Raw genomic sequence first — 27,533 nt, 5'->3', positions numbered from 1 at the left:
ATAAAGCACAATAGAATTTTTTATAATTAATAGGAAGCATTTACATTATCATAACAATAACAATAATAGTAATAATAATAATAAATTCAACCTGTAACTTCCAAAACTGTTCTGATTGAATGTGATTCTTTCTGACTTTTCATTTGTTCTCCTTTATGCATTAATGGGAATAAATTCATAAGGAATAAAAGAGAAAAAATAATTGGGAAATAGTTTATTTGGAATGTTAGTCACCTGGTGTTGAAGTTGGTGGGAAACAGAGTAACTTCCTCCTTCCCTTCTCCCTTGTCCAGGATTAAATGGAATCAGAAAATGAAGAGCCAGATAATTTTCTCAGTCAGGCACAAAGGAAGAGGAAAGGAAGATGTCCACAGCTTGGTGTGTATGTGGCTCCCCAGTCTTCTGGAACCTCCCCTTCCACAGGGTTAGCTTCTTCACTACATTGCCTTTGGGCATCTTCTTGCATCTGTCAGGGGAGGCTTGCTTCCCGGTTTTCTCTCCCCCAGAAGCAATGCCATCACCTGGTTGCACACCTGGCAGGGTGGCTGCATCTCTCTGCCTTCTCACTACCCATATGGTTTGGTCAAGATGGATTCTCCACATGCCCCTTCTCCAAATGTCATGGGTCCTGTTTACCCTGGCAAAAGTCTGTTCAGTTGCCATAGTTACTTCTAGCATCCTGAATCTCCCTGGCTATGATTACTACACTGGAAAGTCTGGAGCAGAGGTTACACAAGGAATTTCTCCTCCAGAGCCATCTGGGTCCAGTGACCAGATATGAATCAGGATGAGATGACCCTGAATGTGAGGCAATCAGGTTAGTGATTTGCCCAAATTAATAAGTGGCAAGAATCTGAGGCTGGATTTGAACTCCTGACCCCAAGACCAGTGCTCTATCCACTGTACCACCTAGCTGCCCTTCCCACAGAAAAGGACTAGATGAGCAAAAGTGAGGAACCCTGGGTATATTCTGATACCTTTTTATTCCTACTCAGCATAGATACTCAGTACCTTTTATTTTGAGTTTAACTGTCCTAGACTCTCATGTATATAATATTCCTATCTGTCAACTAAGGAATAAATCAAACTGATTAACATTTTAGTAATAGAGGTCAGCCCTTCCAAGACACACTAAAAATAAAGGAGAAAAGATTTGCTTCCAACTGAAAAGTCCTAAATCTTCTCCATCACTTCTTGCAACTATGAAGGGTGAAATCTGAACTAACCGAGGAAACAAAGGTTCAAACTTCTGAGTATCTTGTTTTATCAAGCTCTGGAGGCAGCTCATGGCTCGATACTCACTAGCTGTGTGACCCTGGACAAGGCACTTAACCTCTGTTTGCCTTAATCCACTAAAAAAGAAAATGGCAAACCACTCCAATATCTTTGTTAAGAAAACCCTATATAGTGTCATGAAGAGTCAGACATAACTGAATGACTAAAGATCAACAAAGGCATGTCAGTTATATAACAAACTGGGACCAGGCCTCCTTGGCTTGGCATTGGACTCTATAAGGGGAGACAGATTTTTATGCATCAAAAGAAAACAATTGACAGGATAGTTACAAGATTAGATAATCTGATTTCTAGGTTCTTTAGGCTTTCCGAGTTGGAAGGAGGAGAGTGAACAGATACAATATCCTGAAATCAGCAAAAGGTACTCTCCACCTCTTCAGATATCTGTATTTAATCAAAGGAATATGGAAAGGTAACTGTTTGGCTACCACAGGGCCAGTTTTTAGATAAGAGGAGTGAGCTATATAAGATGTATCTTTTTGAGAAAACTCCCTACATCAGTCTTCAGCTCTGACTGGGTTTCTGGTCAACATAACTTAGGACCTTAGATCCTTAAGGGTTTCTAAGCAACAGGTAGAGGTGGGGTCCAGCTACTCAAATCACATAGGGCTAGGTTTGAACAATGCAATAAAGTTTTCTCACAATTCCAGCAACTGAATAAAGTTTTATCACAAGACATTGGACTAGACCCAAACTGAATAGAAAGGGAACTGACCTAGCTCAGAATTGAGTCACAAGATGTAGTCAGCGTGGTTCACTCAATTCCCATATAACCTGATAGCTTGTCACATTGGTTTCTATTGGTGAGCAAGGTACATCCATTGCACCTGTTTCTTAATTCTCTCCGCACATGAGCCTGCTCTGTTTCTATTGTTAAGATGGGCAATTCTGTGGCCTCAAGATAGTCATGGGATTATTTAACCCAGTAGGCTTCACTTTCAGTATTCAGAATATTATTGTTATAACTAACTCACAAATGGAAGGTAGTTGAGAAGCACAACTAGGTGAACCTGGAGTTGGGAAATCCTGAATCCAGATCCAGTCTTAGATACTTATTGTGTGATACTGCGATCTTGGCCAAATCATTTAATCTTTGTCTGCCCCAGTTTCTTCATCTATTTAAAAAAAAAGTAATAATAATGATGATGATGATAAATATTTCTTACGTTTTAGGATTGCTGTAAGGATAAAATGAGAATATTTGTAAAGTATTTTGTAAATCTTAAAACATCATATAAATTCTCATTTTTGTTATTATTAAGAATCTGTCCATGGAAAAAGTACTAGATATGGAGTTGAAGGACCTGAGTTCAATGTAGGCTGTTACTTTATACTCATGTTAAACAAGTCCCTTTCCTTTTCTGTACCTCAATTTTCCCATCTGTAAAATGAAGGGATTGGTCTACATGAATTCTCAGGTCCCTTCTAGGTTGGAGACTCTTTGATCTCAAATCAGAATAAATAATTTATTCTTGGATATCAAATCCAACATGTCCAAATAAAACAGAGACTGGAAGTTGAAACTATTTTGCATTGCAGAAAAGCTAACTACTTCCTCTTGTATCTCTGTTGGGGGAGGGAGCAATTCCCTTGGGTGAATTGAGCTAACATTTCTCAGCTCAGGGTCCCAGGGGAAATAACTTTTGCTTGAATTAACTCTTCTAATTGAGGGAAAGGGGATGATTCTTTGAACTTCCTTTGGAAGAAAATGATGGGAAAGGAATTGTTGGAGAATCATTGACTCAAAGGGGCTTAAATAAAGAATTTCTTCTTTCTCCTTATGCTATGCCTCATTCATTCTCAGTCCAAGGGAATCAAGGAATGGTCCAGATTAATTTTCTATCTTTACTCCTGGAGAGTTTAATATATACTTTCTTTAAATATTTGCTTTTTTTCTAATTACATATAAAAATAATTTATAATATTTGCATTTAAAAAAAAACCTTTCAGTTCCTAAAAAAAACTTTGAGTTCCAAATTCTCTTCATCTCTTCCTCCTGTCCCCTTCATTGATAGTAATTTTTTAAAAGCTACTGATTTAGTATTTTCCCTCCAGTTACATGTAAAAATAATTTTAACCTTTGTTTTTAAAGCTTTGAATTCCAAATTCTCTCCCTTCCTCCCTTCCCAGTCCCCTCTTCACCAAGAAAGCAAACAACCTGATATAAATTATATATGGGTAGTCATGTAAAAACATTTCCATGATAGTCATGACATGGAAGAAAACATAGACTCCTCCACCTCCTCCCCCAAAAAAACTCAAGAAAAATGTAGTTTAAAAAAGTATGCTTCAATTTGTATTTGAACACCATCAACTCTTTTAAGTCCTTCAAAACTGTCCTAGGTCACAGTACTGATGCAAAAAGCTAAGTCATTAACAGCTGATCACATTGATAGCAATTTGATACATGCAAAATCACACTATATATATATATATATATATATATATATATATATATATATGTATATATGTTTTAGGTTTTTGCAAGGCAAATGGGGTTAAGTGGCTTGCCCAAGGCCACACAGCTAGGTAATTATTAAATGTCTGAGACCGAATTTGAACCCAGGTACTCCTGACTCCAGGGCTGGTGCTTTATCCACTGTGCCACCTAGCCGCCCCCAACTGTGCCACCTAACCACCTCCACTGTGCCACCTAGCTGCCCCCTACACAACGTATATTTCCACATTAGTCATACTGTGAAAGAAAATGCAGAACAATAACAAAAAGAAAAAATTTTAAAAAGTATGCTTCAAACTGCATTCAGAGTTCAGCAGTTCTTCTGATGGTTATAGCATTTTTTTTTTATCATTTTTCCTTCAAAATTGTCTTGGATCATTGCATTACTGAGAATAACTAAATAATTCACAGTTGATCATACAATATTGTTGTTACTATGTACTATGTTCTCCTAGTTCTGCTCACTTCACTTTGCAATTCATATAAGTCTTCCCAGGTTTTTCTGAGAGTATCCTGCTCACCATTTTTAAAAACACAATACTATTCCATCATAATCATATACTACCACTAGTTCAATAATTCCTAAATTGACTGGCATCCCCTCAATTTTCAATTCTTTGTCACCACAAAAAGAGTAGCTATAAATATTTTTTATACACATAGGCCCTTTTCCTTTTTTAAAAATCTCTTTGGGATACAGACTTAGTGGTGTTACTGTTGGCTCACAGGATATGTACAGTTTGATAGCTCTTTGGGAATAGTTCCAGACTGCTCTCCAGAATGGTTAGATTTGTTCATAACTCAATTAACAATGCATTAGTTTCCTAATATTCCCACATCCCCTCCATTAGTTATCATTTTGCTTTTCTGTCATATTAGTCAGTCTGAAAGGTGTGAGATGATAGTTCAGAGTTGTTTTAATTTGTTTCTCTAATCAATAGCGATTAAGAGCATTTTTATGTGAATATAGTTTTGATTTCTTCTGAAAACTGTTCATATCCTTCGACCTTTTATCAGTTGGGAGATGACTCATCATCTAATAAATTTAACTCAGTTCTCTACATATTTGAAAAATAAAGCCTTTAACAGAGAAATTTATTGTAAAATCCCACTCTCCCCAGATTTTTGTTTTCCTTCTAATCTTGGTTATTGTTGTACAAAATCTTTGCCCCCCCAACAGGAAATTAAACATTTTTTACTTTGGATACATGCAATGTAAACTCTCCCATAACATCTCTGTGGTTCCATATATTTGCTGAGGGGAAAATTGCTTTTTCATTTGAGATTTTTTTCAGTTGAAATGTTCTGGGTCACAGCATTGATGCAAAAAGCTAAGTTGTTAAGAACTGATCACATTGGTAGCAATTTGATATAGATTATACATGCACAGTCACACAACACATCTCAAATGAAATAGAAGTCTATATGATAAGAGCCCCCCATTCAGGGACATTTGCTAGGCAACAGGACTACCCCTAGAATATAATGTAGCAACATTCCCCCCAAAATCCATTTGACAGATATATTTTTAGAGCTTTTTCATAATAAGCTTTTCCAATCTTTTGTATTTTGGAGAGCCTTCTTTATGTACTGTTTTTCATATTATTCATGTCATAGGGAATTATAGAGCTATAAATGAGTTTCTTGTAAAAGTCAGTGCATACATGGAAAAAACCACCAAACAATCTGTCGTTAACCACCGACCTTCTTTCTAATAGAGAAAATACAAGTTTGTCCCAAGTACAGAGCAGTCTTCAAGGTTCAGATGACATAACCATGAATGGAGATTTCCTCCATGGCTTCATAATAGGTTTTTGGAGATATAGCTCCTGAATTTAGAGAAATTGACCTTGCTCCTCAGGTGTAAAAGCTCACCACACTTGTGATCAATGTCTGAATTTCCCCAGGAGGCTCATTCTCACAATGTGCATTTGCAGTGAACTTGAAAGTCAGGGCCCAGAACTGATGATCACACTGAAGCATCAGAGATGGATGAATGACCAGGGTCAGAGTGAGGTGATCTATGTGAGATCATAGAGAATGGTGATGTACAATGAAAAGTTAAACCTTCTACCTACTTAGGACACTTCTTTAGTTCTATCTTTCATAAATCTGATTTCAGAACACTTAGAAACTTTGGGATTGGGAAGGGGTGTAAATATGTGCTTTTTAAAAAATTCTTTGGTTTATTTATTTTATATTACAATAATTTTATTATAAGAGTAAAAATAAACTCCCTCCCCCAAAGAATATGAGAAACCTCAAGAATAGTGAGAGGAAAAAAATGTACTTCAGTCTATGTTCAGATTCCAATGGCTCTGTCTCTGGGGTGAGTTGCCTTTTTTTTTTTTTTATCAGATGTCTACCAGAGAAGTTGCTTCAATATTTTTCCCACAGTTGCTATTACTAGCTGTATCTCCCTCCATTCTATTCCTCCCCACTCTCATTTATTCCGTTATCTCTCTTTTATCCTGTCCCTTTCCAAAAGTGTTTTGTATCTGAGTACCCTCTCCCCCAATCTTCCCTCTCTTCTATCACCTCTTCCCCCCTTCCCTCCCCCCATTCCCCCTTATCCCATCCCTTTCTTCTGATTTTTCTCTAGGGTAAGATAGATTTCTATACACTATTAAGTGTGTATGTATTTCCTTTCTGAGTCATTTCTGATGAGAATGAAGGCTCACTCATTCCCACTTGCCTTTCCCCATTCCACTCCACTGAGAAAGCTTTTTCTTGACTCTTGTGTGAAATATCTTAGCTCCTTCTTCCTCTCCTTTCTCGTCCTCCCAGTACTTCCCTTTATCACCCATTGACTCCATCTTTTTTACTATATTATACCATTATATCCTGCTTGGAAGGGGTATAAAATATTGCATAGAAAAGTTCTTTTGAAATGATTTCATGGTCTACCCTATCTTTTGTTATGGTTGAATTATTTAAGTAGTATCTGACTTTCCATGACCCAAGCAAACAGGGTTAAGTGACTTGCCCAAGGTCACATAGCTAGTAGGTGTCTGAGGCCTGATTTGATCTCATGAACAGGAGGCTTCTTGATTCCATGTCCAGTGCTCTATTCACTGTGTCATCTAGCTGCCCCAATAACTACCCTATTACCCAAGAATACACCTGTCTCTAGAGGAAATTAGCTTCCTTCTATCATCTTGCATCTGGGCTACCTCTATCTTTGTAAATCCTTAGTATATAGGTTTACTGCCACTAAGTAAATCAGTTCTACTTTTTCTTCTTGAACCTGAGTTTTTCATCGGCATACAATGGTGAGAAATGTCAACTACCAATATAGGCCAGCATCTTGTCTTCAAATCCCAGAATTACCTATAATGTAGTTATTATTCTTCGTTTTTCAGTCTCAAAGAAGACTATAACATCAGGGAAGTGATGTCAGGACATGCAAGTGAATTGAATTTGAGTGATAGGGTGCTGTGTTAAATCATCAGCTTCACTTTTTCCTATGGAGACATCTGGGTCAGGGGCCAGATATGAATCTGGATGACTGGATGACACTGGATGTGAGGCAATCAGTTAAGTGTCTTTCTGAGGTCACTCAGGTCCTCCTGACTCCAGGGCTGGTACTCTATACACTGTGTCACCTAGCTGCCCCCAATAATCTATTACCCAGGAATAGATCTGTCACTGGGGCAATTTTCCTTTTTTTTATTGATATTTTATTTTTCCAATTACATCAAGAAAGTTTTTCACAACATACCAAGACCTATGGGATTCACTCAAAGCAGCTCTCAGGGGCTTTAAATGCTTATATGAATAAATTGGAGAAAGAGGAAATCAATGAACTAAACATGAAACTAAAAAATTAGAGAAAGAAAAAATGAAAAATCCTCAATTAAATACCAAATTAGAAATTCTAAAAATTAAAGGAGAAATTAATAAAATTGAAAGCAAAAAAACTATTGAATTAATAAATAAAACCAAAAGTTGGTATTATGAAAAAACCAATAAAATTGTAAACCTCTGGTAGATTTGATTAAAAAAAAGAAAGAAGAAAACCAAATTGCTAATATCATAAATGAAAAGGGTGAACTCAGCACCAATGAGGAGGAAATTAAAAGTAATAATTCGAAATTGCCCAACTCTATGCCAATAAATTTGATAATCTAAGTGAAATGGATGAATATTTACAAATATATAAATTGCCCAGGTTAAATGAAGAGGAGATTAAATACCTAAACAACCTTATCTCAGAAAAAGAAATTCAACAAGCCATCATTGAACTCCCTAAGAAAAAATCTCCAGGGCTTGATGGATTCACAAGTGAATTCTACCAAACATTTAAGAAATAATTGGTTCCAATTCTATATAAACTCTTTGGAAAAATAGGGAAAGATGGAACTCTGCCTAACTCTTTCTATGAAACCAATATGGTGCTATTACCTAAACCAGGAAGAGTTAAAACAGAGAAAGAAAATTATAGACCTATCTCCCTGATGAATATAGATCCAAAAATCTCAAATAAAATCTTAGCAAAATGCTTACAAGTTATCACTAGGATAATACATTATGATCAAGTAGGATTTATCCCAGGAATGCAGGGTTGGTTCAATATTAGGAAAACTGTTAGTATACTTAATCATATCAACAACAAACCTATCAGAAATTATATGATCATATCAATAGATGCTGAAAAAGATTTTGACAAAATACAGCATCCATTCCTACTAAAAACACTAGAGAGTGTAGGAATAAATGGACTGTACCTTAGAATAATTAGCAGTATCTATCTGAAACCATCAACAAGTATTATATTCAATGGGGAGAGGCCAGAGGCATTCCCAATAAGATTAGGGGTGAAACAAGGGTGCCCATTATCACCACTACTATTCAATATTGTATTAGAAATGTTAGCTTCAGCAATTAGAGAAGAAAAAGAAATTGAAGGAATTAGAATTGGGAAGGAAGAGACAGAACTCTCACTCTTTGCAGATGACATGATGGTCTACCTAGAGAATTCCCAAGAAATCACCCAAAAAAACTACTGGAAACAATTAGCAATTTTAGCAAAGTTGCAGGTTATAAAATAAACCCTCATAAATCCTCAACTTTTCTATATATGTCTAGCAAGATACAGCAAGAAGAGCTAGAAAGAGAAATCCCATTCAAAGTAACCTCAGACAATATAAAATACCTGGGAGTCTATTTGCCAAGACAGACTCAGAAACTTTTTGAAAACAATTATGAAACACTTCTCACACAAATTAAATCAGATTTAAAAAACTGGGAAGATATCAACTGCTCATGGATAGGTAGAGGTAATATAATGAAAATGACAATTCTACCAAAACTAAACTACCTGTTTAGTGCCCTACCAATCAAAATTCCAAAAAATTACTTTAATGAGCTAGAAAAAATTGTAAGTAAATTCATATGGAGAAATAAAAAGTCAAGAATTTCCAGGAGCTTATTGGAAAAAAGTGCAAAAGAAGGGGGCTTAGCCCTACCTGATCTAAAATTATATTATAAAGCATCAGTCATCAAAACTGTTTGGTATTGGCTAAGAAATAGAGTGGTGGACCAGTGGAATAGACTAGGTGCAAAAGCAGGAGACGATTATAGTAATCTGCTGTTTGATAAACCCAAAGAGTCCAGCTATTGGGATAAAAACTGCTGGGATAATTGGAAGTTAGTATGGAAGAAACTTAGATTAGACCAACACCTCACACCCTTTACCAAGATAAGATCCAAATGGTTACAGAACTTAGACATAAAAAACAATACTATAAGCAAATTAGAAGATCAAGGACTAGTTTACCTGTCAGATCTATGGAAAGGGGGGCAGTTTATGACTAACGAAGAGTTGGAGAACATCACCAAAAACCAATTAGATAATTTCGATTACATTAAATTAAAAAGCTTTTGCACAGATAAAACCACTGTAACTAGATCAAAAGAAATGTAGTAAATTGGCAGACAATCTTTACAACTAATGATTCTGACAAAGGACTCATTTCTAAAATATACAGAGAACTGAGTCATATTTTTAAAACAAAAAGCCATTCCCCAATTGACAAATGGTCAAAGGATATGCAAAGGCAATTTACAGATGAAGAGATCAAAGCAATCCATAGTCATATGCAAAATTGCTCTAAATCATTAATTATTAGAGAAATGCAAATTAAAGCTTCTCTGAGGTACCACCTCACACCTCTCAGATTGGCCAATATGACCAGAAAGGATAATGATCATTGTTGGAAGGGTTGTGGGAAATCTGGGACACTATTACACTGTTGGTGGAGCTGTGAGCTCATCCAACCTTTCTGGAGAGAAATTTGGAACTACACCCAAAGGGCAACAAAAATGAGCATACTCTTTGATCCAGCAATACCACTACTGAGTCTATACCCTGAAGAGATGATGAAAAAGGGTAAAAACATTACTTGTACAAAAATATAGCAGCCCTGTTTGTGGTGGCAAAGAATTGGAAATCAAGTAAATGTCCTTCATTTGGGGAATGGCTTAGCAAACTGTGGTATATGTATGTCATGGAACACTACTGTTCTATTAGAAACCAGGAGGGATGGGAATTCAGGGAAGCCTGGAGGTATGTGCATGAACTGATGCTGAGTGAGATGAGCAGAACCAGAAAAACACTGTATACCCTAACAGCAACATGGGAGTGATGTTCAACCTTGAAGGACTCGCCCATTCCATCAGTGCAACAATCAGGAACAATATTGGGCTGTCTGCAAAGCAGAGTGCCATCTGTATCCAGATAAAGAGCTGTGGAGTTTGAACAAAGTTCAAGGACTAGTCCCTTTAATTTAGGGGAAAAAACCCAGATATCTTATTGTCTGATCTTGTTACTTCTTAGACTTCTCTTCTCTAAGGATATGATTTCTCTCATCACACCCAATTTGGATCAGTGCACAACATGGAAAAAAAGTAAAGACTGACAGATTGCTTTCCGTGGGGGGGGGGGGGGGTAAGAAGGGGGGGAATAGTAAAGCAAATAATATCTTTAATAAAAAAGAAAGTTTTTCAACATTCATCCATATGCATATTTATAAATTACACAATTTTCTTCCACCTCCCTTCCCAACCCTGTCCCCTTAGTGGCGAACAGTCTAATGAACATTATACTTATACATTTGTGTTTAAAATGTTTACATATTAGTCATTTTCTGCATGAGAAATTAGGATTAAGGGAAGCGAAAGAAAACCATGGAATAGGAAGGAAAAACATAAGAGAAAATTTTAAAAAGTGAGCATAGTGTTCATTCAGATTCTCTAGGCTTTTTTGTTTTGTTTTTGTTTTGCTTTTTTTTTTCACCTGGATGTAGATGGCATTATTTATAACAGGTCTTCCAAGGTTCTCCTAGCTCTCTGAACTGCTGAAAGGAGATGCATCCATCAAAGTTTATCAATTCACAATATTGTTGCTAATTATACAGTGTTCTCCTGATTCTGCTCCCTTCATTCAGTATCACTTTCTGTAATTTTTTCTATGCTTCTCTAGAGTTCAACCATTTATGATTTCTTACAGAACAATAGTACTTCATAATATTCATATACCATAACTTGTTCAACCATTCCCCAATTGGTGGGCATCCCCTTAATTTCCAGTTCTTTACCACTACAAAAGTAGCTGCTATGAATATTTTGGAACATGTGGTACTTTTCCCATTTTTTATGATTTCTTCTGGATCAAAGGATATGACCAATTTTATTACTGGGGATGTTATTTGGGGATAGTTTCATATTGTTCTCCAGAATGATTGGATTAGTTCATGACTCCACTATTAGGACATTAATGTGCCAATTCTCCCACAACCCCTCCAATATTGCTCATTTTCCCTTTTTGTCATCTTAATCAATCTGATAGGTGTGAGGTGATACCACATAGTTGTTTTAATTTGCATTTCTCTAATCAATAATGATTTGCAGCATTTTTATATGATTATATACAACTTTAATTTCTTCATTTGATTGTTTATCAATTGGTGACTGACTTGTAATCTTATAAATTTGATTCATTTCTCTATATATTTTAGAAATCAGACCTTTATCAGAATCTCTGTGAAAAATATTTCCAGGTTTCTATGTTCCTTCTAATCTTGGCAGTATTGGTGCTATTAGTACAAAAAGTTTTTAAATTTAGTATAGTCAAAATCATTCAATAAATTAACCAATTTATAATGTACTATTTCTTGTTTGGTCAGAAATTTCTCCCCTTTCCATATATCTGACAGTATTTCTTGATCTGTTAATTGGTCTGTGGTAGCACCCTTTATATCTGAATCCTGTTTTTGACATTTTGGTTTAGAATGTGAGACTAGATCTATGTCTAGTTTTTGCCATACTAGTTTCTAATTTTTCCAGCAAAATCTTTATACTGTAATAAAATGTTCACATATTAGTCATTTTCTGTATGAGAAATTAGAATTAAAGGAAAAGAAAGAAAACCATAGAATAGGAAGGAAAAACATAAGAGAAATTTTTAAAAAGTGAATATAGTGTTCATTCAGATTCTCTAGTTTTTTGTTTTGTTTTTGCTTCACTTTTTTTTTCTTCCTCTGGATGTAGATGGCATTATTTAATGTCTATATTTTCTGTTTTGTCATAAATTCTTTCTTTATCCATAGATCCAAAAGGCAAACTATTCTATGTTCCCCTAATCTGCTTATGGTATCATTCTTTCTTTTTAGGGTTTTTTTTTTTTTTGCAAGGCAAATGGGGTTAAGTGGCTTGCCCAAGGCCACACAGCTAGGTAATTATTAAGTGTTTGAGACTGGATTTGAACCCGGGTACCCCTGACTCCAGGGCCGGTGCTTTATCCACTACTCCACCTAGCTGCCCCATGGTATCATTCTGTATGTCTAAATGACGTATCCATTTTAGCCTCATCTTGGTCTATCTCTTCTTTTATCCTGTTTGTCCTCAAAAGTGTTTTGCTTCTGATAACTGCCTCCCCCAATCTGCTTTTTCTTTTATCAGCTCCCTCCTTTCTGTTTCCCTTCCCGTTTCTCTGTAGGTCATGATAGATTTCTATACCCAACTGAGGACATATATATATGTGTGTGTGTGTGTGTGTGTGTGTGTGTGTGTGTGTATACACACATATGTGTATATATGTAGTATGAACACACACACATATAGTATGCATGCATGTAATCATGTATGTATATGGGACCTGGATCTGAGTATGATCAAAGCAACAGAATCCTGCCTCAAAGGTAGCAAAGAGACCTCTGCAATCTCCCTGGACCCCCTTAGGCCACCATATGTGGCCTGAACACTCTGGAAGCAACTTCTGGGTGGCTCCTGAGGCCTGCTCTTGGTCCCCCTGGGACAGGGGTTGCATTGAGGCTTGCACTGGACTGGGCTCCACCCTCATTCTGGTCCTGCAGTTTTCCTGCTGACCTTTCAAGTTGTCTTTAGCAATCCCTAGACTGAGATCTGGAAACCACCACAGCTGCCATAGACCCAGTATGCCTCTTTTTTCTTGGGCATTTTATCCCCTTCTATCTCTCCCTTTCCCCTTCTCCTAGTGTGTCCCTCTTTTCCTCCTTAAATTTATTGTTTTGAACGTCATTCCATCATGGACAACTAACACCTCTATGCTCTGTCTATGTATACTCCTTTTAACTGCTCTAATAATGAGAAAGTTCTTAGGAGTTGTAAGCATCATCTTCCCATGTAGAAATTTTGATTTCTCTTTCCTGTTTACTTTTTTAAGCTTGTCTTGTGACTTGTATTTGAAAATCACATTTTCTATTTAGTTCTGATCTTTTCATTATCAGGAATGCTTGAAAGTTCACTGTTTTATTTTTTCCCCCTAAGGATTATACTTAGAGTTTTTTTCCAATTAAAATTTTATTTTTTCTAATTACATGAAATGGAAGTTTTTCAACATTTATCCATTTGCAAATTTGAGTTCCACATTTTTCTTCCATCCTCCCTTACCTCTCCCTTGGTGATAAACAGTCTGATAAAAGTCATATATGTACAATCCTATTTAGCATAGGTCCATATTAGTCATGTAATAGAAAAGGAATTAGATGAAAGATGAAAGATAAAAAAAACATGAGAAAGGAAAGTAAAACATAAAAGAAGTTTTAAAAAAAATGAATGTATTCAGACTCCATAGTTTTTTGCTCCGGATGTGGATGGCATTGTCCAGAGCAGGCTTTCAAGGTTGTCCTTGATCTCTGGGATTACATTCAGTTTTGCTGGGTGATTATTCTTGGTTATAATTCTAGCTCCTTTGCTTTCTGGAATATCATATTCTGAGTCCTCTGATCTTTTTGAAAAATTTTATTTATTTCAGTCAATAGGGTTAAGTGACTTGCTCAAGGTCACACAGTTACATAATTATTAAGTGTCTGAGGCAGGATTTGAACTCAGGTCTGCCTGACTCCAGGGCTGGTGTTTTATCCACTGCACCACCTAGCTGACCCCTGTCCTCTGATCTTTTAATGTAGCAACTGCTAAATCTTGTTATCTTGATTATAGCTCCATATTTGAATTGTTTCTTTCTGGCTGCTTGCAATATTTTCTCTTCAATCTGTAGCTCTAGAATTTGACTGTAATATTCCTGGGAGCTCTAATTTTGAAATCTCTTTCAGGAGATGAGCAACAGATTTTTTTCAATTCTTATTTTACCCTCTGGTTCTAGGCTATTGGGGAATTTTCATCGGTAAGTCCTTGAAATATGTTGTCTAGGTTCTTTTTTTTTCTTTTGGTTATGGCTTTTGGGTAGTCTGATAATAAATGATCTCCCCTTTATCCAGTTTCCAGGTCAGTTGTTTTTCTTAAGAAATATTTCCTATTTTCTTTTACATTTTATTCTTTTGATTTTGTTTTATTGTTTCTTGATGTTTCATAGAGCCATTAGCTTCTACTTGACCAATTCCAACTTCTAAAGAATATTTTCTTCACTGAGCTTTTTATACCTCTTTTTCCATCTGGTCAGTTATGCTTTTTATAAGGAGTTCTTTTCCTCAGTCAATTTTTATATCTCTGTTTCCATTCTTTTCTGTGAATTTTTGTATCTCTTTTTCCATTTGACTGATTCTGATTTTTAAAGATTCTTCTGTTCAGTGGATTTTTTAAAATATTGATTTATTCTCTTTCTGTACAAATAATTTTTTATACATTAATAAAATGTTTAAGAGTAAAGAGAATACCCCCTCCCCCCACAAAATATAGACTCGTTTGAGCGATAAAGTAAAGGGGAGAGAAAAAAATTAAAATTAATAAAATAATAGTAATAATTGTAGGTATGGCCAGGTGGTTCAATGGACGGAGCCCCAGCCCTGGAGCCAGGAGCACCCAAGCCAATATCCGGCCCCATACACCCAACAATCACCCAGCCGTGTGACATGCAAGCCACCCCAACCCCACTGCCCTGCAAAAACCAAAAAAAGAAAAAAAAAGACCCCAAATAAAATAAAATAGTAATAATAGTAGGGGTGGCTGGGTGGCAGACAGAGCATTGACCCTTGAGCCAGGAGCACCCGGGTCCAAATCCAGCCTCAGACACCCAAAGATCACCCTGCTATGTGGCTCCAAGCAGGCCACCCCGCCCCATTTGCCCTGAATCCCCCCCCAATAATAATAATAATAATAATAATAAAATGTGCTTCAGTCTTTGTTCCAACACCAACAACTCTGTCACAGGTGGATCACATTCTTTATGATAAGTCCATCACAAAAGTTACTTCCATATTTTTCCACCGTTGCCATTGTTGATCGCAACTCCCTCCTTTCTTATTTCTCCACTACCATGTAATATATTTTCTCTCTCCTTTCACTCTGACTCTGCTGTAGGGTAGCAGAGTGGCGCAGCAGACAGATCCCTGATCCTGGGGCCAAGAGGCCCTGAGCCCCCCTACCACCCCTTAGCCCAGCATCCACCTGGCCCTATGGTCCCAGACAAGGCCATCCAATCCCAGCCCCTTGCAAGAAGTAAAAAAGAAAATATGTTATATCTGACCACTCTCCCCCCATGGTCCATCCTCTCCTCCATCACTCACATCCCCCCCTTCCCCCTGTTCCCCCTCCCTTTTCTTCTGTGCTTGCCATGTTGCTCTTTGTGTGCCCTGAGGGTTGGGCTCCACGTGCTCGCTCTGGCAGAGGTCCCCCGCTGTTCCCCACTTTGTGCCCGGTGCTCCTCGGGGTGCAGATCAGGAGACTCCCCCGCCACGGCTCCCAGCGCCCTGGGGCTGCCTCCAGGAGGCTAAAGTTCTTTCCCTCTGGCAGGCCGCCCCCTCCGACCCTGGGGAGCAGAGCCTTTCTGCTCTTTTCCAGGTTACCTTGAGTAGGAGAACTGCTTCACTGGGTCCCTCTGTGGCTTCTGTCTCTTGAAAATTTAGTTAGAGTCCTTAGCTTATGAGTTTTATGAGAGAGCTTTTAAGAGAGGGTCCTCTCTTGTCACCATTTTGGCTCCACCCCCCTCTTCAGTGGATTTTTGAACCTCTTTTTATATTTGGCTTATGCTGTTTCTTTTTTTTTTTTTAAGGTTTTTTTGGCAAGGGAAATGGGGTTAAGTGGCTTGCCCAAGGCCACACAGCTAGGTAATTATTAAGTGTCTGAGGCCGGATTTGAACCCAGGTACTCCTGACTCCAGGGCCAGTGCATTATCCACTAGCCACCTAGCTGCCCCCAGATCATGCTATTTCTTAAGGGGTTATTTTCTTCAGTATTTTTTGTGTTTCCTTTACTAAGCTGTTGATTTTTTTTCATGATTTTCTTGTATCCCTTTCATTTCTTTCCCCCATTTTTCTCTACTTCTCTTGTTTGATTTTTAAAATTCTTTTGATATCATCAGTTCACATTTTTCTTTGAGGTTTTGTTTGTAGCATTTTGACATTTATTCTCTAATTCTGAGCTTATATTTTCATCTTCTCTTTTACCATAGTAGCTTTCCATGGGCAAGTTCTTTTTTCATGGTTTGCAAAATTTTCTAGCCTATTTCTTGACTTTTAGTTTTCTGCCTCTCCTAAATATTGTTAGTCCAGGGAAAATAAATTTTAGATTCAAACTGATTATCTGATAACTAGTGCTTTAACAAGGAAAGAGTGTTCCAAGCTATATATACAAAGTATGAATTCCCTTCTCATTAAATGCCAGTTCCACAAAGACCACGTGTAGAAAATAGCAAATTAACCATTATACAAGCCAATAGCAAAGAGAAATTAGAGATGACACATGTATGAGCATTTGTTAAAAAATAAATACAGAGCTTTTCCACTGGAAGTAGGATATCTCAATTCAGCTAAGAGAGAGAAAATTTTAGATGTCATCTTGCCTGAAATCTCTGGTGTAGCAAGCAGAGGATAATGACATGAATGGCATGCAGCTCCTCTACATAGCAATTGCTTCTCAATCTTTCTATCCATTCAAGAACCTCTCTCTGAAGAGAGTTTGGAACTTTGTGTCTTTTCTCTCAAATCTGAAATCCAGAAGACTAAGGATTACTCTTCTACAAAGCTCTGACCCTCATGCAAGGGTAGAGTTGAGTGATCAAGTTCCACCAGTGAAAAGAATCTTGTGCCAATGGACTTTAAGCAAACACTAGATGAGGGATGAAGACCTCTGGCTTTTCAGTTGCAGACATGGTCACTCAGAGTTCTCAGGGGTTTGGTAAGGGAGATACCAGAATTGTCTATCAACCAGCAGACACTATTTCCATTGACACTATACAATCCTTCTCTAACTCATTATCTTTTACCCTCTTGCAAACTTCCTTATTTCTAGAGAATTTGACCTTTCTTTCTATTCACCCATGTCTGAAAACTTCATATTGTATTTGACTCTTCATCCTCATGTAGCCTACAATTCAGTTGCCACAATTCAGCATATCTGTCTCAACAATAACTCTCATATATATGTTCTAGTTTTCCAATCACACAACTACCACTCTAATTTTGCCCTTACCATCTCTCAACTAGACAATGGTAATAGCTTATCCGACTCTCTTTCTTTAAACCTCTCAATTCATCCTGTAGTTAGTTAACAAATATTAATTGCTTCCAATTTTCCAGGGTCTAGATTAATAACTGAGAATACTAAAATGATTTTCTTTCTTTTAAAAAAAGAATTATTATACCCTGAAGAGATCATAAATTTATTTTGAATTTTATAATTTTCCCCTTAGTCTCACTTCCTTCCCCCCACCCCCCACAGAAAGCAGCCTTTTAGTCTTTACATTGTTTCCTTGCTATACATTGATTTTATAACTCTTTGTATAATTCCAGATTGCTCTTCAAAATGATTGGATCATTTCACTGTTTCAATAGTACATTAATGAGCTCAGAGCCAAGATGGGGACAAGAGAGGATCCTCTCTTAGGCGCTCTCTCATAAAACTCATAAGCTAAGGACTCTAACTAAATTTTTGAGAGACAGAACCCACAGAGGGACCCAGTGAGGCAGTTCTCCTACTCAAGGTAACCTGGAAAAGAGCAGAAAGGCTCTGCATCCCAGGATTGGAAGGGAGGCCCGCCAGAGGGGTGGCCCGCCAGAGCCAAAGAACTTCAGCCTCCTGGAGGCAGCCCCAGGGTCACAGCAGTGGGGGAGTTTCCTGATCTATGTCCCAGGGAGCACCAGGCACAACTTGGGGGAACAGTGGGGGGATCTCTGTCAGAGCAAGCATGTGAAGCCCAGCCCTCAGGGCACACAGGGAGCAGCATGGCCAAGGTAGCCCAGATCCAGGAAACAGAAGCAGGTGGAGCCGGTAAGCAGGAGCCCCCAGGGCATGAGCCCCTAGGGAGGGGAGTGAAGAGAGACTGCCCAGCTCTGACCCTGGAATAGGACTCTGGGGTTCTGACCACATTCAGATCCTGATCGCAGTCTAGGCCCACTCCCCATAGAACAGCAGCCCCCCCAACCTGAGCCCCGTGGCAGAGGGGTTCACTTATGGTCATTCACAGACCAGCAGGGAGGACAGAGCCTCACACATTGAGATCCCTGTGGGAGTGTCCCAAAAGCTCAGGAAGCACCCCAAAACAGGCTTAGGCTGGGAAAATGAGCAAGCAGAGAAAAAAAGAGGCATTGAGAAATATTTTGCCTGTGAGCCCAAGAAGGATCAAAACACTCAGTCTGAAGATGAGGAAGCACAAGCTCCTGTATCTAAAGACTCTGAAAAACCCCCAGAAATTGGGCTCAAGCTATGACAGAACTCAAAAAAGGCTTTGAAAATCAAATGAGGGAGTTGCAGGAAAAACATGAAAATGAAGTCAGCAGTCTAGTCAAGGAAATTCAAAAAAAAAATGCTGAAGAAAATAGCATGCTAAAAACCAGCTTAGGTCAAATGGATAAAACAGTTCAAAAAGTTATTGAGGAGAAGAATGCTTTAAAAAGCAAAATCGGCCAGATGGAAAAAGAGATAAGAAAACTCTCTGAGGACAACAAATCCTTCAGACAAAGAATAGAACTCAGGGAGATTGATGAATTTACAAAAAAAACAGGATTCATTACTTCAAAACCAAAAAAAATTGAAAAATTAGAAGAAAATGTGAAACATCTCATTGAAAAAACAACTGATATGGAAAACAGATTTTGGAAAGATAATTTAAAAATTATTGGAATACCTGAAAGTCATGATCAGGAAAAGAGCCTTGACATCATTTTCAAAGAATTACTACAGGAAAATTGCCCTGATATCCTAGAAGCAGAGGGCAAAATGGAAATGGAGAGAATCCACTGATCCCCAGAGAAAGAGATCCCAAAAAACCAACCCCTAGGAATATTATAGCCAAGTTCCAGAACTCCCAAGTCAAAGAGAAAATATTACAAGCAGCCAGAAGGACACAATTCAAATACTGTGGAGCTGCAATCAGTATCTCACAGGACTTAGCAGCAACTACATTAAAAGCTCGTAGGGCTTGGAATATAATATACCAGAAGGCAAAAGAACTTAGAATGCAACTAATAATCAACTACCCAGCAAAACTGAATGTCCTCCTCCAGGGAAAAAGATGGACTTTCAATGAACCAGGGGAATTTCAAATGTTCCTGTTGGAATGGCCAGAGCTGAACAGAAGGTTTGATCTTCAGATACAGGACTCAGGTGAAGCATGGAGATTGGAGGAGAGGGGGAAAATATGAGGGACTTAATGATGATGAACTGCATGTATTCCTGTATAGAAAAATGACACTGATAATACTCATATGAACCTTCTCAATTAACAGAGAAGGTAGAGGGAGCTTTTATAGTTGAAGCACAGGAGAAAGCTGAATGTGAAGATAAAATATGGTGTAAAAATGGAGTCAATAGAAAAAACGGGAAGTGTAATGGGAGAAAGACAAAGGAGAGGGGGAATAGGCCAAGATATCTCATATAATAAGTTTATTCTTTATTACAATGAGCTATTGCAATGATATGGAAGGAGGGGGAAGGTAAGGGGGAATGAAGGAATCTTCACTCTCATCAGAGGTGGTTAGGAGAGGAAACAGCATATATACTCAATGGGGTATAGACATCTGGAGTAAGGGGGGGGCAGGGGGAAAGGGTGGGGATGTTAATGAACAAGGAGAGGATGAACCATCGGGAAATAGTGGTCAGATATAACACATTTTCTTTTTTTACTTCTTGCAAGGGGCTGGGATTGGATGGCCTGTCCAGGACCATAGGGCCAGGTAGATGCTGGGCCTAAGGGGTGGTCTGGGGGCTTGGGGCCTCTTGGCCCCAGGGCCAGGGATCTGTCTGCTGCACCACTCAGCTACCCTACAGCAGAGTCAGAGTGAAAGGAGAGAGAAAATATAGTACATGGTAGTGGAGAAATATGAAGGGTGGGAGTTGCGATCAGCAATGGCAATGGTGGAAAAATATGGAAGTAACTTTTGTGATGGACTTATCATAAAGAATGTGATCCACCCGTGACAGAATTGGTGGTGTTGGAACACAGACTGAAGCACATTTTTAATCATTATTATTATTTTGAGGGGGGGGTGTGCAGGGCAAATGGTGCTAGGTGGCCTGCCTGGGGTTGCAAAGCGGGGTGATCATTGGGTGTCTGAGGCTGGATTTGGACCTGGGTGCTCCTGGCTCAAGGGCCAGTGCTCTGTCCGCCACTTGGCTGCCCCTACTATTATCACTATTTCATTTCATTTTATTTTATTTTATTTTAAGTCTTTTTTTTTCTTTTTTTGGTTTTTGCAGGGCAGTGGGTTTGGGGTGGCTTGCATGTCACACAGCTGGGTGATTGTTGGGTATACAGGCCTGGATATGGGCTTGGGTTCTCCTGGCTCCAGGGCTGGTTCTCCGTCCACTGTGCCACCTGGCCATACCTACAATTATTACTATTTTTTTTATTTCCATTTTCATTTTTTCTCTCCCCTTTTATCACTTAAGCAAGTCCATATTTTTTGAGGGAGGGGGTATTTTGTTTACTCTTAAACAAGAATATTTTATTAGTGTATAAAAACATTATTTGTACAAAATGAGAATAAATAAATGTTAAATAAAAAAAGAAATATAGAAGACTTTAACTGCAAGTCAGATAGAAAGACCTAGTGATAAATAGGGTATAATCAAGGAGTAGTCTTTAGTGTAATTCCATTAATAAATTATACCTTTTTATGATCTTGGAAAAAAATAGTACATTAATGTTCCAGTTTTTCCACATCCCTTCCAACATTTGTTTTTCTTCCTTCTGAGGATATATCAAAGCTGTTTTAATTTTAATTTTTCTAATCAATAATGATTTAGAATATTTTTATATGGCTATTTTTTATTTCTTCATTGAAAACTGCTTGCTTATATTATTTGAGCACTTATAAATTGAGGAATGACTTATATTCTTAGAAATTTGACAAAATTCTATAAATTTGAAATAGATATTTTTTTTTTTAGTTTTTTCAAGGCAATGGGATTAAGTCGCTTGCCCAAGGCCACACAGCTAAGTAATCATTAAGTGTCTGAGGCCGGATTTGAACTCAGGTACTCCTGACTCCAAGGCCAGTGTTCTATCCACTGCGCCACCTAGCCATCCCAGAAATAGATATTTTTCTAAACTAACTGTCTATAAAAATTTCCCACCCAATTTTCTACTTTCCTTTAATTTCAGCTATATTGGCTTTATTTTTATAAAAACTATTAATGTAATCAAAATTATCCATTTTACATTTCACAATGGTCTCTTGTTTATTCATAAATTATTTTTCTTCTCATAAAACTGATAGGTAGTATGTTTCATTTTCTTCAAATTTTGTTATATCTCCCTTTATATCTACATCATGTATCCATTTTGCTGTCATCATGGTAAAAGGTATAAAATATTGATCTATACCCAATTTTAAAAATTTATTTTTTTATTATTACTGTTATTATTCCCTTAGTTACATGCCAAACCAAGTTTCAACATTCATTTTTAAAGCCATGAGTTCCAAATTCTCTCTGTTTACCACCCCACTCCTCATTGAGAAATCAAGTTATTTGATTTTTTGATTTGGTTAAAAATGTGCAGTCAAGCAGCAGCTAGATGGCTCAGTGGATAGAGCACTGGCACTGGAGTCCAAAGAACTTGAGTTCAAATTAGAACTCAGATATTTAATAATTACCTGTCTGTGTGACCTTGGGCAAGGTGTCTTGCCAAAAAAAAAAAACAAAACAAAACCCTAAAACCAAAAAACAAACAATAAATGTGTAATCGTGAAAAACATTATCACAATAGTCATGTTGTAAAAGTAAACATAATTTCCTCTCCCCAAAAAGAGAAACCTTAAGAATAAGAAAGTTAAAAATAAAAGTATACTTCATCTGTATTCAGACACTCAGTTCTATCATTGGGATGGACAGTACTCTTTAACAGAAGGCAGAATTCTCTGGGATCACAACATTACTGAGAAAAGGTAAGTCATTCACAGTTGATCCTCATATATTGCTGTTACTTTGTAAATAGTACATTTCTCCATAGCATCTGTTCTTATACTTTTTAAACTGAGAGCATCCTGTTCATCATTTCTTTTAACAGAATGGCATTTCATCTTAATCACATACCACAATTTTTTCAGTCATTCTCCAACCAATGGGCATCCTCTCAATATCCAGTTCCTTGACCAGAAAAGAGCTGCTATAAATATCCTTATACATAGAGGTCCTTTCCCTTCCCGTTTTTCATCTCTTCTGGAACATAGACATAATAGTAGCACTGCTAGACCAAAGGGTAGGGATAGTTTGGGCATCGTTCCAAACTGCTCTACAGAATTGTTGAATCATTTCACAACTCATCTGACATTGCATTAATGTCTCATTTTTCCTACATCCCTTCCAACATTTGTTATTTTCTTTTTCTGTCCTATTAGCCAATTCAGTAGTTATAAGTGCCAGGTTACATTTTTCCTATCAAAAGTGAATTGGGGGTGGTTAGGTGACACAGTGGATAGAGCACTGTCCCTGGAGTCAGGAGTACCTGAGTTCAAATCCGGCCTCAGACACTTAATAATTACCTAGCTGTGTGGCCTTGAGCAAGCCACTTAACCCCATTTGCCTTGTAAAAACCTTAAAAAAAAAAAAAGCGAGCTAAGACATTTTTAAAAAATGATTTAAATAGATGGCATTGCTAGCCTCATCTGAAAAATGTTCATATCTTTTGATCATTTATCAATAGTTGAATGGCTCTTATTTTTATAATTTTTTATCCTCTTTGCCTTTATTTTATATATATATGTATATATATATATATATATTATTTGTTTTCCAAATATATACAATAGAAGTTTCTACCTATCTTTTTTTTGTAAGGTTTTGAATTTTACAATTTTCCCCTTCCCCTCCCTTCTCTCCCCTCCCCACCATGGAAGGTAATCTGATAATCTTTACATTGTTTCCATGCTTTCCACTGATCAAAATTGCATGTACTGAGAAAAAAATATATCTTTGAGGAAGAAATAAATTATTAGAGATAGCAAAATTATGTAGTACATAAGACAACCTTTTTTTAAAAAAAAACTGAAGGTAATAATCTTTGGTCTTTGTTTAAACCCCACAGTTCTTTCTTGCATTGATGGAATGAGCAAATTCATTAAGTTGATCATGACCCTCATGTTGCTACTAGGGTGTTTCTTCTGGTTCTTCTCACCTCGCACAGCATCAATTCAAGAAAATCTTTCCAGGCTTCTCTGAAATCCCATCCCTCCTGGTTTCTAATAGAACACTAATGTTCCATAACATACATATACCACAATTTGTTCATCCATTCCCCAATTGATGGACATCCACTCCATTTCCAATTCTTTGCCACCACAAACAGGGCTGCTATGAATATTTTTGTATAAGTGATGTTTTTACCCTTTCTCATGATCTCTTCAGATTATAGACCCAGTAGTGGTATTACTGGATCAAATGGTATGTACAATTTTATTGCCTTCTTTACGTAATTCCAGATTGCTCTGCAAAAAGGTTGGATGATTTCACAGCTCCACCAACAATGCATTAGTGTCCCTAATACATTGTTGGTGGGACTATGAACTGATCCAACCTTCCAGGATTGATCATTGTTCTTTCTGGTCATATTGGCTATCTGAGAGGGTGAGGTGGTACCTCAGAGATACTTTAATTTGCATTTCTCTAATCAGTAATGATTTACAGCAATTTTTCATATGACTGTGAATCATTTTGATTTCCTCATCTGTAAATTGCCTTTTCATATCTTTTGACCATTTGTCAATTGGTGAATGGCTTTTTTTAAAGTAAATTTCACTTAGTTCTCTGTGTTTGAGAAACATGTTATCAGAGAAACTTGTTTCAATATTTTTTCCCCACAATTACATTGCTAACTGTATTTCCCTCCATCATATTCACCCCACCCCTATTTATTCTATTCTCTTTCTCCTTTCCCCTGTCCCTTCTTAAAAGTATTTTGCATCTGACTACCTCCTCCCACAATCTTCTCTCCTTTCTATCACCTACCCCTTCCTACATCCCCATCCCCTAATCCCTACCTGCCCCTCATTTTTTTTTTTTAGGTTTTTGCAAGGCAAACAGGGTTAAGTGGCTTGCCCAAGGCCACACAGCTAGGTAATTATTAAGTGTCTGAGACCGGATTTGAACCCAGGTATTCCTGACTCCAAGGCCGGTGCTTTATCCACTATGCCACCTAGCCGCCCCCCTACCCCCTTTTTCTCATCCCTTTTCTCTCCTATTTTCTTCTTGAGTAAGATAGATTTCTATACCTAATTGTTTGATATTACTCCCTCTGTGAGCCAATTCTGATGAAAGGAAGGCCCTCCCACTGCCCCTCACATCCCTCCGCCTTCCACACCACTGCAAAAACTTTTTTTTTGCTTCTTTTGTGTGAAATAAGTTACACTATTCTACCTTTCCCTTTCCCTTTCTTCCAGTCCATTCCTCTAATCCCTTAACTCCATCTTTTTATTTATTTTACAAGGCAAAGGCAATGGGATTAAGTGATTGCCCAAGGTCACACAGTCAGCTCATTATTAAGTGTCTGAGGCAGGATTTGAACTCAGGTCCTCCTGACTCCAGGGTTAGTGCTCTATCTTCTATGCCACCTAGCTGCCCCTAAACTCCATCTTTAGAATATATTATTTCTCCATTCAACTCTCACCTCTGCTTCATCTATATATGCTCCTTCTAACTGTCCAAATAAATGAGAAAATTCATATGTTATTAGTATCATCTTCCTATGCAATTCAACATCATTAAGTCTCTTATTTGTCTTTCTTATTTGAAGATCCAATTTTCTATTCAGTTATGATAATTTCATCAGGAAAGTTAGAAAGTCCCCTATTTCATTGTCTATCCATCTTTTCCCCAGAAAGAATATGTTCAGTTTTGTGGGGTAGTTGGTTCTCGGTTGTAATATAAACTGCTTTTGCTTTCCAGAATATCATATTCCAAGCTCTCCAATCCCTTAAATAATGAAGTCACCATATCTTGTGTTATCTTGACCATGGCTACACAATATTTGAATTGTTTCTTTCTGGCTGCTTGCAATATTTTCTCCTTAACTTGGGAGCTCTGAAATTTGGTTACACTATTCCTGGAAGTTTTCATTTTACGATCTCTTTTAGGAGGTGATTAGTGGAGTCTTTCGATTTCTCTTTTATCCTCTGCTTCTAGAATATCAGGGGAATTTTCCTTAATACTTTCTTGAAAAATGATGTCTAGGGGGGCAGAGCCAAGATGGCAACAAGAAGGGGTCGAGTCTTAGGCGCTCTCTGATAAAACTTGAAACTAAGGACTCTAAACTTTCGAGAATCAGAACCTACAAAGGGACCCAGTGAGGCAGTTCTCCTACTCAAGGTAACCTGGAAAAGAGCAGAAAGGCTCTGCTCCCCAGGGTCGGAGGGGTGGCCCACCAGAGGGGTGGCAGAACTTCAGCCTCCTGGAGGCAGCCCCAGGGCACTGGGAGCCATGGCTCACAGCAAGTGGGGGAGTCTCCTGAGCTGCACCCTGGGGAGCACCGAGCACAAAGTGGGGGAACAGCGGGGGACCTCTGCCAGAGCAAGCACATGGAGCCCAGCCCTCAGGGCACACAGCAAGCAGTTTGGTCTTTTGGCAGCCCAGATCCTGAAACAGAAACAGGCAGAGCTGGTAAGCAGGAGCCCCCAGGGCATGAGCCCATTGAGCTGAGGGAGGGGAGTGAAGAGAGACTGCAGAGCTCTGTCCTCTGACCCTGGAACAGGACTCTGGGGCTCTGACCACATTCAGATCCGGATTGCAGTCTAGGCCCCCCCACAGAACAGCAGGGCCCCCCCCACCTCAGCCCCGTGGCAGAGGGGGGCGCTTATGTTCATTCACAGACCAGGAGGGAGGACAGAGCCTCACACACTGAGACCCTTGTGGGAGTGTCCCAAAAGCTCAAGAAACACCCCAAACCAGGCCCAGACTGGGAAAATGAGCAAGCAGAGAAACAAAAGGAAGACCATTGAGAAATATTTTGCATATGAGCCCAAGAAGGATCAAAATACTCAGTCTGAAGACGAGGAAGCACAAGCTCCTGCATCTAAAGACTCCAAGAAAAACAGAAATTGGGCTCAGGCTATGACAGAGCTCAAAAAAGACTTTGAAAATCAAATGAGGGAGTTGGAAGAAAAACTGGGAAAAGGAAGGAGAGAGATGCAGGAAAAACATGAACATGAAGTCAGCAGCTTAGTCAAGGAAATCTAAAAAAATGCTGAAGAAAATAGCATGCTAAAAAACAGCTTAGGTCAAATGGATAAAACAGTTCCAAAAGTTATTGAGGAGAAGAATGCCTTAAAAAGCCAGATGGAAAAAGAGATAAGAAAACTCTCTGAGGAGAAAAAATCCTTCAGACAAAGAATAGAACTCAGGGATATTGATGAATTTACCAGAAATCAGGAATCAATACTTCAAAACCAAAAAATGAAAAATTAGAAGAAAATGTGAAATATCTCATTGAAAAAACAACTGATATGGAAAACAGATTTTGGAAAGATAATTTAAAAAATTATTGGAATACCTGAAAGTCATGATCAGGAAAAGAGCCTTGACATCATTTTCAAAGAATTACTACAGGAAAATTTCCCTGATATCCTAGAAGCAGAGGGCAAAATAGAAATGGAGAGAATCCACTGATCCCCCAGAGAAAGAGATCCCAAAAAACCAACCCCTAGGAATATTATAGCCAAGTTCCAGAACTCCCAAGTCAAAGAGAAAATATTACAAGCAGCCAGAAGGACACAGTTCAAATATTGTGGAGCTGCACTCAGGATCACACAGGACTTAGCAGCAACTACATTGGAAGCTCGTAGGGCTTGGAATATAATATACTGGAAGGCAAAAGAGCTTAGAATTCAGCCAAGAATGAACTACCCAGCAAGGC

Source organism: Macrotis lagotis, chromosome 1 (assembly GCF_037893015.1).
Source record: "Macrotis lagotis isolate mMagLag1 chromosome 1, bilby.v1.9.chrom.fasta, whole genome shotgun sequence".
Lineage (NCBI taxonomy): Eukaryota > Metazoa > Chordata > Mammalia > Peramelemorphia > Peramelidae > Macrotis > Macrotis lagotis.
This window is presented reverse-complemented; position numbering follows the sequence as displayed.